Source organism: Saccopteryx leptura, chromosome 13 (assembly GCF_036850995.1).
Source record: "Saccopteryx leptura isolate mSacLep1 chromosome 13, mSacLep1_pri_phased_curated, whole genome shotgun sequence".
Taxonomy (NCBI): domain Eukaryota; kingdom Metazoa; phylum Chordata; class Mammalia; order Chiroptera; family Emballonuridae; genus Saccopteryx; species Saccopteryx leptura.
The window spans coordinates 24,215,664-24,230,256 of record NC_089515.1 but is presented as its reverse complement, the minus strand read 5'-3'; the positions used below and the strand labels follow the sequence as shown (position 1 = coordinate 24,230,256).

At 45.3% G+C, this 14,593-nt stretch overlaps 1 protein-coding gene across 1 annotated transcript in view; it reads right to left on the bottom strand.

Moving 5' to 3' along the window:
* Positions 1 to 14,593, bottom strand: part of NT5C2 (5'-nucleotidase, cytosolic II) — a 191,614-nt gene that overhangs the window by 175,957 nt on the left and 1,064 nt on the right. The gene's annotated exons all lie outside the window — the stretch shown is intronic.

Here is a 14,593-nt window from a genome sequence, read left to right as displayed (position 1 = left end):
GTGGGTTGCAACCTTGGCGGGGGTCAAAGGACCCCCGCCGGGGTCACGACCCACAGGTTGAGAACCGCTGCCCTAGAGCTATGCTGATGGAATTCCGAACTCTATTTAAGTTCTAATAAGTCCAGCCATATAGCTATGTCTGAACATCTAGCCATGTGGTTGAGATTTGTGTCTTCCTTAATTTTCTAAGATTGCTCATAATAACCCATCATTATTTCTGGTGGCCTGAGTGAATCTCTGTGCTTTGCAACCACAAGACCCTAACAGGCCATAAAAAGAAATTAAGTTGTAATGAAGGATACAACATGGATGGCCCTGAAACCATTACACTAAATAAAATAAGCCAGACATAAAAGAACAAATATTGTGTGATTTCATTTACATGAAGTACCTAGAATTGTCAAACTCAAACAGACAGAATATAGAATAGGGAGGAGGTTGGGAGCATGGCAGGCAGGCACCCAGAGAGGCACTGCCTTTAATCCTCTACATCACAGAGTATAGAAATTACCAGGGGTTAGGGGGCTGGGGAGTTATTAATGTATAAAGAGTTTCTGTGTGGGGTGACAAAACGTTTTAGAAATAGTGGTAGTGAGTACAGTACACAACATTGTGAATGTATTTAATGCAACAGAATTGCATGTATTAAAATGGTTAAAATAGCCTGACCAGGCAGTAGCTCAGTGGATAGAACATCAATCAGACTAGGATGCAGAGGACCCAGGTTCGAAATCCTGAGGTCTCCGGTTTGAGCACAGGCTCATCTGGCTTGAGCACAGGCTCATCAGCTTTAGCACAGGGTCACTGGCTTGAGCCCAAAGGTTGCTGGCATGAGCCCAAGGCCACTTGCTTGAGCAAAGGGTCACTCGCTCTGCTGTAGCCCCCTGGTCAAGGCACATATGAGAAATCAATCAATGAACAACTAAGGTGTCACAACGAAGAATTGATGCTTCTCATCTCTCTCCTTTCCTGTCTGTCTGTCCCTATTTGTCCCTCTCTGACTCTCTTGCTGTCTCTGTCAAAAACAAAAACAAGGCCCTGGCCGGTTTGCTCAGTGGTAGAGCGTCGGCCTGGTGTGCAGGAGTCCCGGGTTCGATTCCTGGCCAGGGTACACAGGAGAAGCATTCATCGGCTTCTCCACCCCTCCCCCTCTCCTTCCTCTCTGTCTCTCTCTTCCCCTCCCGCAGCCAAAGCTCCATTGGAGCAAAGTTTGCCCGGGCGCTGAGGATGGCTCTGTGGCCTCTGCCTCAGGCACTAGAATGGCTCTGATTGCGGCAGAGCGATGCCCCAAGATGGGCAGAGCATCGCCCCCTGGTGGGCATGCCGGGTGGATCCCAGTCAGGCGCATGAGGGAGTCTGTCTGACTGCCTCCCCGTTTCCAACTTCAGAAAAAAAAAATACAAAAAGATAAAAAAAATCCAAAAAACAAAAATGGTCAAAATAGTAAAAACCATGCTATCTATATTTTACCATGCACATAAAGACTCTATTAGGGATACAGTATGATGGAAAGAATACTAGGTTGGAGGCAGAGAAAGTGGGTTCAAAACCCAACTCTGCCATTTTGTAGCTGTGTCACTTTAGGCAACTTACCCAACGTCTCAGTGTCTTCATTTAGTCATTTGGAAAATAGAGATAATAAAACCCTAAGTTTGTTGTAAGAAATTAAAAAGACAAAGTATTGTATATTGAATAATTGCATAAATATCTTATGTAAATGAGTCTAGTGATTCTTGCTATGTGTATGTGGAGGAGGAGACGTTAGGCCTCTGTAATCTCATCTTATGAAAATATAAGGTTTCTTCTTTGCCTGTGCGCTCAGATGACACCAGTGTGAAAAGTGCAAAGCTCACCATGTCTGCCTCAGAGACCTCAGACTTCCCTGGATTCTCCTCTTCTTCACTTCATCCTGTCATTCCCTCTCCTGCCCCTTTTGAGCCCCCAATGCTCTGGTGCTCTCCTCCTCTAGTTCTCATGGAGACCACCCTTAGAAAAAATTATTTTCTCACTCAAACTGGAGTCCCTTTGTTCCCCTCCTCAGAGCATCTATGTATTCGGGCAGTTCTCTTTCTAGAGAGGAAATAGCTTGATACACATAAGTTTGCTGAGTTAACTGGATAATTTTTTTAATTTTTTTATTTATTTTTATTTGTCGCGAGTGTGAGAGAGAGACAGGAAGGGAAAGAGATGAGAAGCATCAACTCGTAGTTGCGTCACTTTAGTTCTTCATTGTTTTTTGTTTGTTTGTTTTTTACAGGGACAGAGAGAGAGTCAGAGAGAGGGATAGATAGGGACAGACAGACAGGAACGGAGAGAGACGAGAAGCATCAATCATCAGTTTTTCATTGCGACACCTTAGTTGTTCATTGATTGCTTTCTCATATGTGCCTTGACCGTGGGCCTTCAGCTGACCAAGTAACCCCTTGCTCGAGCCAGCAACCTTGGGTCCAAGCTGGTGAGCTTTTGCTCAAACCAGATGAGCCCACGCTCAAGTTGGCGACCTTGGGGTCTCGAACCTGGGTCCTCCGCATCTCAGTCCAATGCTCTATCCACTGCGCCACCACCTGGTCAGGCTAGTTGTTCATTGTTTATTACACTTGCCTTGACGAGGGGGGGGGGCTCCAGCAGAGCCAGTGACCCCTTGCTCAAGCCAGTGACCTTGAGTTTCAAGCCAGCAACCTTTGGGCTCAAGCCCAAATCATTGTATAAATGTTAATGATCCCACACTCAAGCCGGAAACCCCACGCTCAAGCTGGCAAGCCCGCGCTCAAGACAGCAACCTCGGGTTTTCGAATCTAGGGCCTCAGAGTCTCAAGCTGACACTCTATCCAGTGCACTACCACCGGTCAGGTCTGAAGGATTTTTTTTTAGGCTTTGGCAAACATGTAGTTCCAGGATATGTTGGCGGAAAGGGAGCTCTCCAAGCTCTTTATATCTCCCACAAGCCCGCCGTTAATAATCCTGAAATATTTGCTGACCTGAATCCTTTCTTTGGGCCTCAGCAAAAGGCAGCGGGTGTACTAAATGCTTTGTCAAATTAAATATCATTCCAACATTTAGCGAAGTCTAAAAAACAGGCACCACTCTAGGAAGGCTGGGGAGCTGTCCGAGGTACTGAAACATAACAACAGGAGAGTCTTCCTGTTTCTCCTAGTCCTGGAGCCCTGACAACTCCAGTTCAGTCTAAATCTGGATTTAAGAGAGGTAAGTGAAAAGATAATTCTGGGAAGGCGGAAAGCATGGGAGAGAAAGAGAGAGTATCACACAGATACACAGAGTTTTCTAGATAGACTTAATTACAGATGGAATACTAAGGCCAGAACATAGAGAAACTTTGGTTTTGATTTCATTTTTAAATTCAAATGGTCACCAAGAAACCCTGAATGTCCTAAGAAAAAAATATGAAACAAGTGAAAGGGGGAAGGGATCATGTATTAGACAATACAATGCAAAACTGTGTAAAAACAAACTTGTGAAGGAAATCACAACCACATAGATTGATGTGTTACCATCAACTGAGCCATACCAAAGGACTCATAGCTCTTTATTTTTATTTTCTAGATAGAAACAATTTAACCTTTGTGGATGAAGGAAAAATAGGAGTATGAATTAACTTGATGTCATGTTCTTTCATGTGTTTTTTTTTAATCCCCTTTTCTACGGAAAGTTTGGGGCATTATCCTGCCTTAATAATATGCTCATGCAAGCATCTTTTAGTGGAGGAGAAAGAAAATTGGCTGAGAATAAGTCATCTAAAACCTGTCACATGACAGAGGCAGGCTTCCCTCTGAGTATTTAGCATATACAGTGTATAATCAAATACATACTGCCTTATGTGGTCTTTAAATTAGGACCTCAAGTTAGCTATCACTGTTCAATTAATCTTAAGCTCCTATGTGGGTAGTGACCATGTCTCATGTTTTCTCTCACACAAATTGACACAAACAACATGAAACACACAATAGGTGTTCAGTTAATGTTGGTTGGCTAATTAAGGCAAAGTAGAGATAAAGTCTGGATTTCACTCAAGAAATGTATTTTCCCCTGGTTGGATAACTAAGTTGGTTAAGTGTTGTCTCAATATGCCAAGATTGCAGGTTTGATTCCTGGTCAGGGCACATAAAAGAATCAATTAATGAATGTATAAATAAGAGGAAAAACAAATCAATGTCTCTCTCTTTCCCTTCCCCTCTCTCTCTCTCTCTCAAATCAATCAATAAAAAATAAAAAAAGAAATGTATTTTATTTTTCTAAAAATAGTGTATTTTTATTTATTTATTTATTTATTTATTTATTTGTATTTTTCCGAAGCTGGAAACGGGGAGAGACAGTCAGACAGACTCCCGCATTCGCCCGACCGGGATCCACCCGGCACGCCCACCAGGGGCGACGCTCTGCCCACCAGGGGGCGATGCTCTGCCCCTCCGGGGCGTTGCTCTGCCGTGACCAGAGCCACTCCAGCGCCTGGGGCAGAAGCCAAGGAGCCATCTCCAGCGCCTGGGCCATCTTTGCTCCAATGGAGCCTTGGCTGCAGGAGGGGAAGAGAGAGACAGAGAGGAAGGAGGGGGGGGGGAACCAAATGGGTGCTTCTCCTGTGCCCTGGCCGGGAATCAAACCCAGGTCCCCCGCACGCCAGGCTGACGCTGTACCGCTGAGCCAACCGGCCAGGGCCAAAATAGTGTATTTTTTTTTTTTTTCTTCCTGAAGCTGGAAACAGGGAGAGACAGTCAGACAGACTCCCGCATGCGCCCGACCAGGATCCACCCGGCACGCCCACCAGGGGTGACGCTCTGCCCACCAGGGGGCGATGCTCTGCCCATCCTGGGCGTCGCCATGTTGCGACCAGAGCCACTCTAGCGCCTGAGGCAGAGGCCACAGAGCCATCCCCAGCGCCCGGGCCATCCTTGCTCCAATGGAGCCTTGGCTGCGAGAGGGGAAGAAAGAGACAGAGAGGAAAGCGCGGCGGAGGGGTGGAGAAGCAAATGGGCGCTTCTCCTGTGTGCCCTGGCCGGGAATCGAACCCGGGTCCTCCGCACGCTAGGCCAACAAAATAGTGTATTTTTTTAATAGAGAAAAACTAGAAATAACACGAAGCCCAACAAAAGATTGGTTGAAAAAAATTATGGCACATTCATACAACTAAACATTGCACTAAATTGTAAAAATATGTAAATAGATCTATCTGTATTACTGTTGTGGGGAAATGGCTACAATTAATGAAAAAAGAAAGTTAAAAAGTAGTACATAAAATGCGTATGATTCTACATTTATAAAAAATTAAATTCATTTGAGAGAGGGACACTTTTTGTCACTTCTCACCATATTATTACAGTAATCTCAGCAGCTGGCATGTAGCCAGGGTTCAGTAAATGTTCCTTAGATGACTATAGTAACATCGAGGACTTGGAGTAGCACTGAAAATACTCCCAATAGAGTGTGAATTCTAACCTTATTCTATTACTCCAGAAAAAGCAGAATTATCCTATTGTTGGGCAAGAGGGAGGGGAGAAAGGACTTCACAATTAGCTGAAGTTGGAAGAGTGTTATGTTGAAAGTCATTGATTCAATCCCAGGTTTGGGTGATACTTTATTTTTTACTTACTTTACCTATTTACTTACTTACCTATATATTAATAAATTTTCCTAATTTTTTTCCCTGAAGTTGGAAACGGGGAGGCAGTCAGACAGACTCCCGCATGCGCCTGACCGGGATCCACCTGGCATGCCCACCAGGGGGCAACGCTCTGCCGCAATCAGAGCCATTCTAGCACCTGAGGCAGAGGCCACAGAGCCATCCTCAGCTCCTGGGCAAACTTTGCTCCAGTGGAGCCTTGGCTGCAGGAGGGGAAGAGAGAGACAGAGAGGAAGGAGAGGGGTGGAGAAGCAGATGGGCACTTCTCCTGTGTGCCCTGGCCGGGAATCGAACCTGGGACTCCTGCACGCCAGGCCAACACTCTACCACTGAGCCAACCGGCCAGGGCCTAAATTTTCCTAAATTTTTATTTTGAAAATTTTAAAGCTAGAGAAAAGTTGCAAAACAAAGATAATAAACATCTGTATTCACTTTTAACTTTTTTTTTTTTTTTACCACATTTGCTTTATCTCACCCTCTCTATGTGTATATACTGGGTTTTGGTTTTTGTGTTTGTCTGTTTTTGACAAAGACAGAGAGTCAGAGAGAGGGACAGATAGGGACAGACAGACAGGAAGGGAGAGAGATGAGACGCATCAATTCTTCGTTGTGGCGCCTTAGTTGTTCACTGATTGTTATCCCGTATGTGCCTTGACTGGAAGGCTCTAGCAGAGTTAATGACCCCTTGCTTAAGCCAGTGACCTTGGGCTTCAAGCCAGCAACCATGAGGTCACGTCTATGATCCCACACTCAAGCCAGCGACCCCTCGCTCCAGCTGGTGAGCCCGTGCTCAAGCCAGATGAGTCCACATTCAAGCCGGAAACCTCAGGGATTCAAACCTGAGTCCTCCGTGTCCCAGTCCGACACTCTATCCACTGCGCGTAGTCAGGCATGTGTATACTGGTTTTGCTAAAACATCTGAGAGTAAGTTATATCAATCATGATGTTGCAACTCTAAATATTTCAGCATGTAACTCTGAAGAACATTTGCCTATTTATATACATATATATATATAAATTTTAAAAACACATATACTTTTCAAATAACTATTTTGTACTTTGAAATAGTTTAAGACTCACAAGGAGTTGCAAATAGAGTACAGAAAGTTCCCAGATACTATTCACCCAGTTCACTCCCCATGATAACATCTTATATAACCATAGTACATTATCAAAACCCAGAAAATGACACTGATATAACACATGAATTCAACTACAGACCTTATTTAAATTTGCATTGCATTGTTTCTTAGTTTCTCTTTCTCATTCTGTTAATTTTTATCACATGTGTAGATTTCAGTAACAGAACTGCTCATCACCACACACAATAAAACTTCTAATGTTACCCCTCTCCACAACCCTAATCCATCAACTATTGATATGTCTTCTATCACTATAATTTTGTCACTTCTAGAATGTTACACATATGGAGTCACATATACATAACATTTGTGTGTGTGTGTGTGTGTGTGTGTGTGTATGTGTGTGTGTGACAGAGATAGAGAAAGGGACAGACAGAAACAAACAGGAAGGAAGAGAGATGAGAAGCATCAACCCACAGTCATGGCACCTTAGTTGTTCTTTAATTGCTTTCTTTTTTTTTTTTTTTTACAGAGACAGAGAGAGAGATAGACAGGGACAGACAGACAGGAACGGAGAGATAAGAAGCATCAATCATTAGTTTTTCACTGCGCATTGCGACACCTTAATTGTTCATTGACTGCTTTCTCATACATGCCTTGACTGCGGGCCTCCAGCAGACCGAGTAACCCCTTGCTTGAGCCAGCGACCTTGGGTCCAAGCTGGTGAGCTTTGCTCAAACCAAATGAGCCCTCACTCAAGCTGGCAACCTCAAGGTGTCGAATCTGGGTCTTCTGCATCCCAGTCCGACGCTCTATCCACTGTGCAACCGCCCAGTCAGGCTGATTGCTTTCTCATACATGCTTTGACCGGGGTGCTCCAGCTGAACCAGTGACCCCTTGCTCATGCCAGCAACCTTGGACTCAAGCCTATGACCATAGGGTCATGTCTATGATCCCACACTCATGCTGGCGACCCTGCTCTCAGGCTGCTGATGAGCCCACGCTCAAGCCGATGACCTCAGGATTTTGAACCTGGGTCCTCAGCATCCCAGGTTGATGCTCTATTCATTGCACCACTGCCTAGTCAGGCCATAATATTTTGAGATTAATTTTTTTTACTCAGTATAATACCCTTGCAATTTATCCAAGTTGTTGCAAATTATTCATCAATAGTTCATCTTTTTTGGCCCTGGCCAGTTGGCTCAGCGGTAGAGCATCTGCCCGACGTGTGGAAGTCCTGGGTTCGATTCCTGACCAGGGCACACAGGAGAAGCACCCATCTATTTCTCCACCCTTCCCCCTTGCCTCTCTCTCTCTCTCTCTCTCTTCCCCTTCTGCAGCCAAGGCTCCACTGGAGCAAAGTTGGCCTGGGCGCTGAGGATGGCTCCGAGGCCTCTGCCTCAGGCACTAGAATGGCTCTGGTTGCAACAGAGCAGCGGCCCAGATGGGCAGAGTATCACCCCCTGGTTGGCATGCCGGGTGAATTCCCATCTGGTGCATGTGGGAGTCTCTCTGCCTTCCTGCTCTCACTTCAGAAAAATACAAAAAAAAATAGTTCATTGTGGGGTTTTTTTTTTGTTGTTGTTGTTTTTTTACAGGGACAGAGAGAGAGTCAGAGAGAGGGATAGATAGGGACAAACAGACAGAAATGGCGAGAGATGAGAAGCATCAATCATCCATTTTTCGTTGGGACTCCTTAGTTGTTCATTTATTGCTTTCTCATATGTACCTTGACTGTGGCCTTCAGCAGACCGAGTAACCCCTTGCTTGAGCCAGCGACCTTGGGCTCAAGCTGGTGAGCTTTTGCTCAAACCAGATGACCCCTCACTCAAGCTGGTGACCTCAGAGTCTCGAACCTGGTCTTCCGCATCCCAGTCCAATGCTCTATCCACTGTGCCACTGCCTAGTCAGGCTGTGTTTACAATTCTTTATATACTATGGATCCAGATCCTTTGTTGGATAATTTGCAAATATTTTCTCCCAGTATGTTGTGGTTTGTCTTTTCATCTACCCACTAGGATCTTTTTTTTTTTTTTTTTGTATTTTTCTGAAGCTAGAAACGGGGAGAGACGGTCAGACAGACTCCCGCATGCGCCCGACCGGGATCCACCTGGCACGCCCACCAGGGGGCGACGCTCTGCCCACCAGGGGGCGATGCTCTGCCCCTCCGGGGCGTCGCTCCTTGCGACCAGAGCCACTCTAGCGCCTGGGGCAGAGGCCAAGGAGCCCTCCCCAGCGCCCGGGCCATCTTTGCTCCAATGGAGCCTCGGCTGCTGGAGGGGAAGAGAGAGACAGAGAGGAAGGAGAGGGATAGGGGTGGAGAAGCAGATGGGTGCTTTTCCTGTGTGCCCTGGCCGGGAATCGAACCCGGGACTTCTGCATGCCAGGCCGACGCTCTACCACTGAGCCAACCGGCAAGGGCCTACCCAATAGGATCTTTTGCAGGGCAAAAGACTTTAAAATTTTTGTCAAAGTCAATCTTTTTAGGCCATGGTCGGTTGGCTCGGCAGTAGAGCGTCGGCCTGGCGTGCAGGGGACCCGGGTTCGATTCCCGGCCAGGGCACATAGGAGAAGCGCCCATTTGCTTCTCCACCCCCCCCTCCTTCCTCTCTGTCTCTCTCTTCCCCTCCCGCAGCCAAGGCTCCATTGGAGCAAGGATGGCCCGGGCGCTGGGGATGGCTCCTTGGCCTCTGCCCCAGGTGCTAGAGTGGCTCTGGTCGTGGCAGAGTGACACACCGGAGGGGCAGAGCATCGCCCCCTGGTGGGCAGAGCATCGTGCCGGGTGGATCCCGGTCGGGCGCATGCGGGAGTCTGTCTGACTGTCTCTCCCCGTTTCTAGATTCAGAAAAATACAAAAAAAAAAAAAAGTCAATCTTTTTAGATTGCTGTACAGAAAATAATTTTTAACCTTTTTTTTTTTTACTTCATTTGTGTTTAATACTGTAGTAGATGCTGAAAAAAATATATATAGATGTAGAAGAATTGTGATCAGGAACTTCCAGCTCAGTTAAGAGAAATACACAAATAATTATTGCAGAAAATGGCAGATAACTGTAAGTCATGTACAACTATGGGTAGGAGGAGAAGAGTTCATGGGAAGGAAGGATCATTTTATGTTAGAAATAGCAGGAGAGGCTTCAGGGAGGAAGTAGCATTGGAACCTTAACAATTTCAACAGTTGAAGTGGGAGCAGAGGAAGAAATTTCAGGAAGAAACAATTACAGAAGCAGAGAAACAAAAATGAGACAGAAACTACCAAGAAGTTGGCTGGAGTGTAGGGATTAGAAAAAGATAATAAATTCACTTTTAGATATAAAGTATTTAAAGACCAGCAAGCATTCATGAAGAGATATTCAACAGGCAGTTGGATATGTAAGTTTGGAATTGGAAATTGGAAAAAAGGATTTGGGAATTATCAGCATAGATCAGGTCTTTTTTTTATGCCCCACAGCACTTGTCAAATTATAATTAACTATTTATTGTGAAATTAATTGTTCATCCTTCTGACTCTCATGCTAGAAAGCCAATCTCCTAGAGGCAGAGTCTACGTCTGCCTTATTCCTAGCACCAATGCCTTGCACTCAGTAAATATTTACTGAATAGATGAAATAAGAAGTTGATACTTCTTTTTTTAAAGAAGTCAATATTTCTAATAGCCATCATTTATTGAGTATGCACATGGCAGGCACTGTGAACTCACTTTGTATGCATAATCTCATTTAAACTTCACAGAATCCCTTTTAAAAAACTTTGTTTATTGGCCCTGGCCGGTTGCCTCAGTGGTAGAGCGTCAGCCCGGTGTGCAGGAGTCCCAGGTTTGATTCCCGGCCAGGACACACAGGAGAGGCGCCCATCTGCTTCTCCACTCCTCTCCCTCTCCTTTCTCTCTGTCTCTCTCTTCCCCTCCCACAGCCGAGGCTCCACTGGAGCAAAGTTGACCCGGGCACTGAGGATGGCTCCATGGCCTCTGCCTCAGGCGCTAGAATGTCTATGGTGGCAACAGAGCAATGCCCCAGACGGGCAGAGCATCACCCCCTGGTGGGCATGCCAGGTGGATCCCGGTCGGGCGCATGCGGGAGTCTGTCAGACTGCCTCCCTGCTTCCAACTTAGGAAAAATACAAAAAAAAAACAAACCAAAAAACAAACAAAAAAAACCTTTGTTTATTGCCTGACCAGGTGGTGGCGCAGTGGATAGAGCATTGGACTGGGATGCGGAAGACCCAGGTTTGGGACCCCGAGGTCGCCAGCTTGAGCGCAGGTTCATCTGGTTTGAGCAAAGCTTACCAACTTGGACCCAAGGTCGCTGGCTTGAGCAAGGGGTTACTCAGTCTGCTGAAGGCCCACAGTCAAGGCACATAAGAGAAAGCAATCGATGAACAACTAAGGTGTCGCAACAAAAAACTAATGATTGATGCTTCTCATCTCTCTCCATTCCTGTCTGTCCCTCTCTCTGACTCTCTCTTTCTGTCTCTGTAAAAATAAATAAATAAATAAATAATCTTTGTTTATTGATTTTAGAGAGAGAGGGAGAGAGAGAGAGAGAGAAACATTGATTTCCAGTCATTTATTTATTCACTGGTTGCTCCTTCAACGTGCCCTGATTTTGAGGATCGAACCTGCAACCTTGTCATGTCGGGATGACACTCTAACCAACTGAGCTATCTGGGCAGGGCCAAAATCTTGAGAGGTATGTCAAGGGTTCTTTTTTTTTTTTTTAAGATTTTATTTATTGATTTTAGAGAAAGAGAGAAAGTGGGGGGAGCAGGATGTATCAACTTGTAGTAGTTGCTTCTTGTATGTGCCTTGACCAGACAAGCCCAGGGTTTTGAACCAGTGACCTCAGCATTTCAGGTCAATGCTTTATCCACTGCTCCATCATGAGCCAGGCAAGGGTTCTTGAACCTAGGTTCAATGGGTTTGGAACAAGGCCTGAGAATCTGAATTTAAATTCCTGGGTACTTCTAATGAGCAGTCAAGATAGAAACCACTCAGGTGGATATTTTTATTAAAATTTTACAAGTGAAGAAATTAAGGTTCAGAAAATAACAGTGATTTATTCAAAGTTCCATCGCCAGGAAGAACCATAATGCAAAGCCAGAGCTCTTAAGAAGAGGACTTTATCACAAAGCCTCTTTGACTCTGAAAGACCTAATAACTAAAAAAAGAGTTTCTGAGGGAAGGCAGAAAGCTGAAAACTGAGTCACTGAAACAAAGAGAGTGGTGAGCACTGCCAAATGCCACACAGAGGCCACAGAAGATGTGGTATGAGAAAGAACCAGGGAATGACACACCCACCAACGTGTCCACAGTGCCAGAGTCTGACGTCAGAGGAAGATGAAGACAAGGCAATCCCTCAGGAAATCTGGCCAGCTGGAAGAACTTGTGGTTTGAGGATTTGCCAAGATCACTCTTTTGTAATGTAGCTTTGTGCTAAAATTATTAAAGCCAAACATCTTTGGCCTATGGGGTGGGTTGCCAAGAAAGGGGAGGTATAAGTCCCATGAGGGAATCTTAGTTGGGAATGTCAGGTAAGCTGTTTAGAAAATGTAAACAGCCTGACCAGGTGGTGGCGCAGTGGATAGAGCGTCGGACTGGGATGCAGAGGACCCAGGTTCGAGACTCCGAGGTCGCCAGCTTGAGCGCGGGCTCATCTGGTTTGAGCAAAAAAAGCCCACCAGCTTGAACCCAAGGTTGCTGGCTTCAGCAAGGGGCTACTCGGTCTGCTGAAGGCCCGCCCAAGGTCAAGGCACATATGAGAAAGCAATCAATGAACAACTAAGGTGTTGCAACGGGCAATGAAAAACTAATGATTGATGCTTCTCATCTCTCTCCATCCCTGTCTGTCCCTGTCTATCCCTCTCTCTGACTCACTCTCTGTCTCTGTAAAAAATAAAAAAAATTTTTTAAAAAGTCTTAAAAAAAAGAAAATGTAAACAGCCCTAGCCAGATAGCTCAGCTGGTTGGAGCCTCCTCCAAGGCGTGGAGGTTGCCGGTTTGGGGCATGTGCAGGAGCAGATTGATGTTCCTGTCTCTTTCTCTCCTTCCTCAATCTCTAAAATCAATAAAATAAATTTTTTTTAAAAAAATGCATACTGGCCTGACCAGGTGGTGGCGCAGTGGATAGAGCGTCGGACTGGGATGCGGAAGGACCCAGGTTCAAGACCCCGAGGTCGCCAGCTTGAACGCGGGCTCATCTGGCTTGAGCAAAGAGTTCACCAGCTTGGACCCAAGGTCGCTGGCTCCAGCAGGGGGTTACTCGGTCTGCTGAAGGCCCACGGTCAAGGCACATGTGAGAAAGCAATCAAAGAACAACTAAGAAGTCGCAACGCGCAACAAGAAACTGATGATTGATGCTTCTCATCTCTCTCCATTCCTGTCTGTCTGTCCCTGTCTATCTCTGCCTCTGTAAAACAAACAAACAAACAAAAAAAAAACTTCAAAAAAAATGCATACTGCAGCTCATTCTAGATTGTACAGGGCCACTACTGCCTTGTTGAATCATTTGGTCTTTCATATACTTTCTTCTGTTCTATGTATGTTTTGCCTTTGGAGTACTGCTGCTATTGGTGGATGGAAAGAGAAATAAAGGTGAAACTCCAACCATGGACTTTTGCTGATTATTAGCAGTCCTGAATAACACTGTTGAAATGAAATTGGAATTATAGCCCAGAAGTAAGATCTTCTAATTATCTGTGGTTGTTTCCACGTAGCAATGGGAAAACAACTGCAAGCCACACTAACACTGTCCCCCAGACCACAAGCAATCAAGGTTGGCTGTATTCTTTCTCTCAAAGGCAGCCTTTACAAGGATGTGGTGGATAGTTTTCTGCAATCCCATCGCTAAACCCAGTTCTTATCCTGTTGATGGTATATGCGAAGCAGTGTCCCTTTAGTTGAAAGAAGACAGTGATGGAAGTAGTCCCTCATAACTTTACAGCTTACAAAGCACTTTTACATGCATCAACTAAATCTTTCATGATCTTGGGGACATAGGTGTTGTTATCTCCACATGCTTACTACGTGACAGAAGCCACCATTCAAACCCATCACCTCTGACCCTGGGTCCAATGCTCTTTCCATTATAAACCAATCTGCTGCTTTGTTAGTGGCCAAAACTCTTCTGAAAGCCACTAAGCCTTATTCTGGCTACATGGAAATTAATGAGACTTCAAGAATTTTTCATTGCTCGAAGAAGCAAAATGATGTGAAGAAAGGATATATTTGGTGCTAGTGACCTTATACAGAGTGCTACAGCTGAGCCTCAGTTTCTTATTTATAAGAAGGTGGTAAGGGCCACCCTGAGAAGTGGCTGGAAGTAGATAAACCTATGCAAAAAGTCCTGGCACAGTGACTAGCAGGAAGTATTATTTAGCCAGGTGAGCACTCTTCTATCCTTCACCTCACCAGGTCTTTCTGAACCCAAAGCACTCAGAACTGAGTCCTCCAGCTAAGGTCTTGATCTGTAATACAAAACCAGAGCTGTGAAAAGGCCTGACCTCTCCCATGATCAAGCACAAAGCCAGAAGATATGCTCTAGTCTAAAGCCTCATAGGACTCTCTTTCCCCTTCCTCTAGTGGTCTGTCTCAGGTTAATATTCCTCTCCCCATACCTCACCCCCATGAAGTTAAAACATACCCTAGAACTACTTTCTTGAGATTCTAAGATAAAGAAATGTCTTCAGTCTGAAATTCTAGAATCTATTAAACAGTTCTTCCTACTTTCTCTCCAAAGTCATAGCTACATCCTGAGAGATATAAGCTTGAAGGTGAGTACTGCACACATTTCTTCCCAGCCTTGATTTTTTCAGATCCTATTCTTTGGGTTCTGCCCCCCCCCCCCATGCATGGTAAGGGAGGCCGGTTCAGTTGCCATCACTC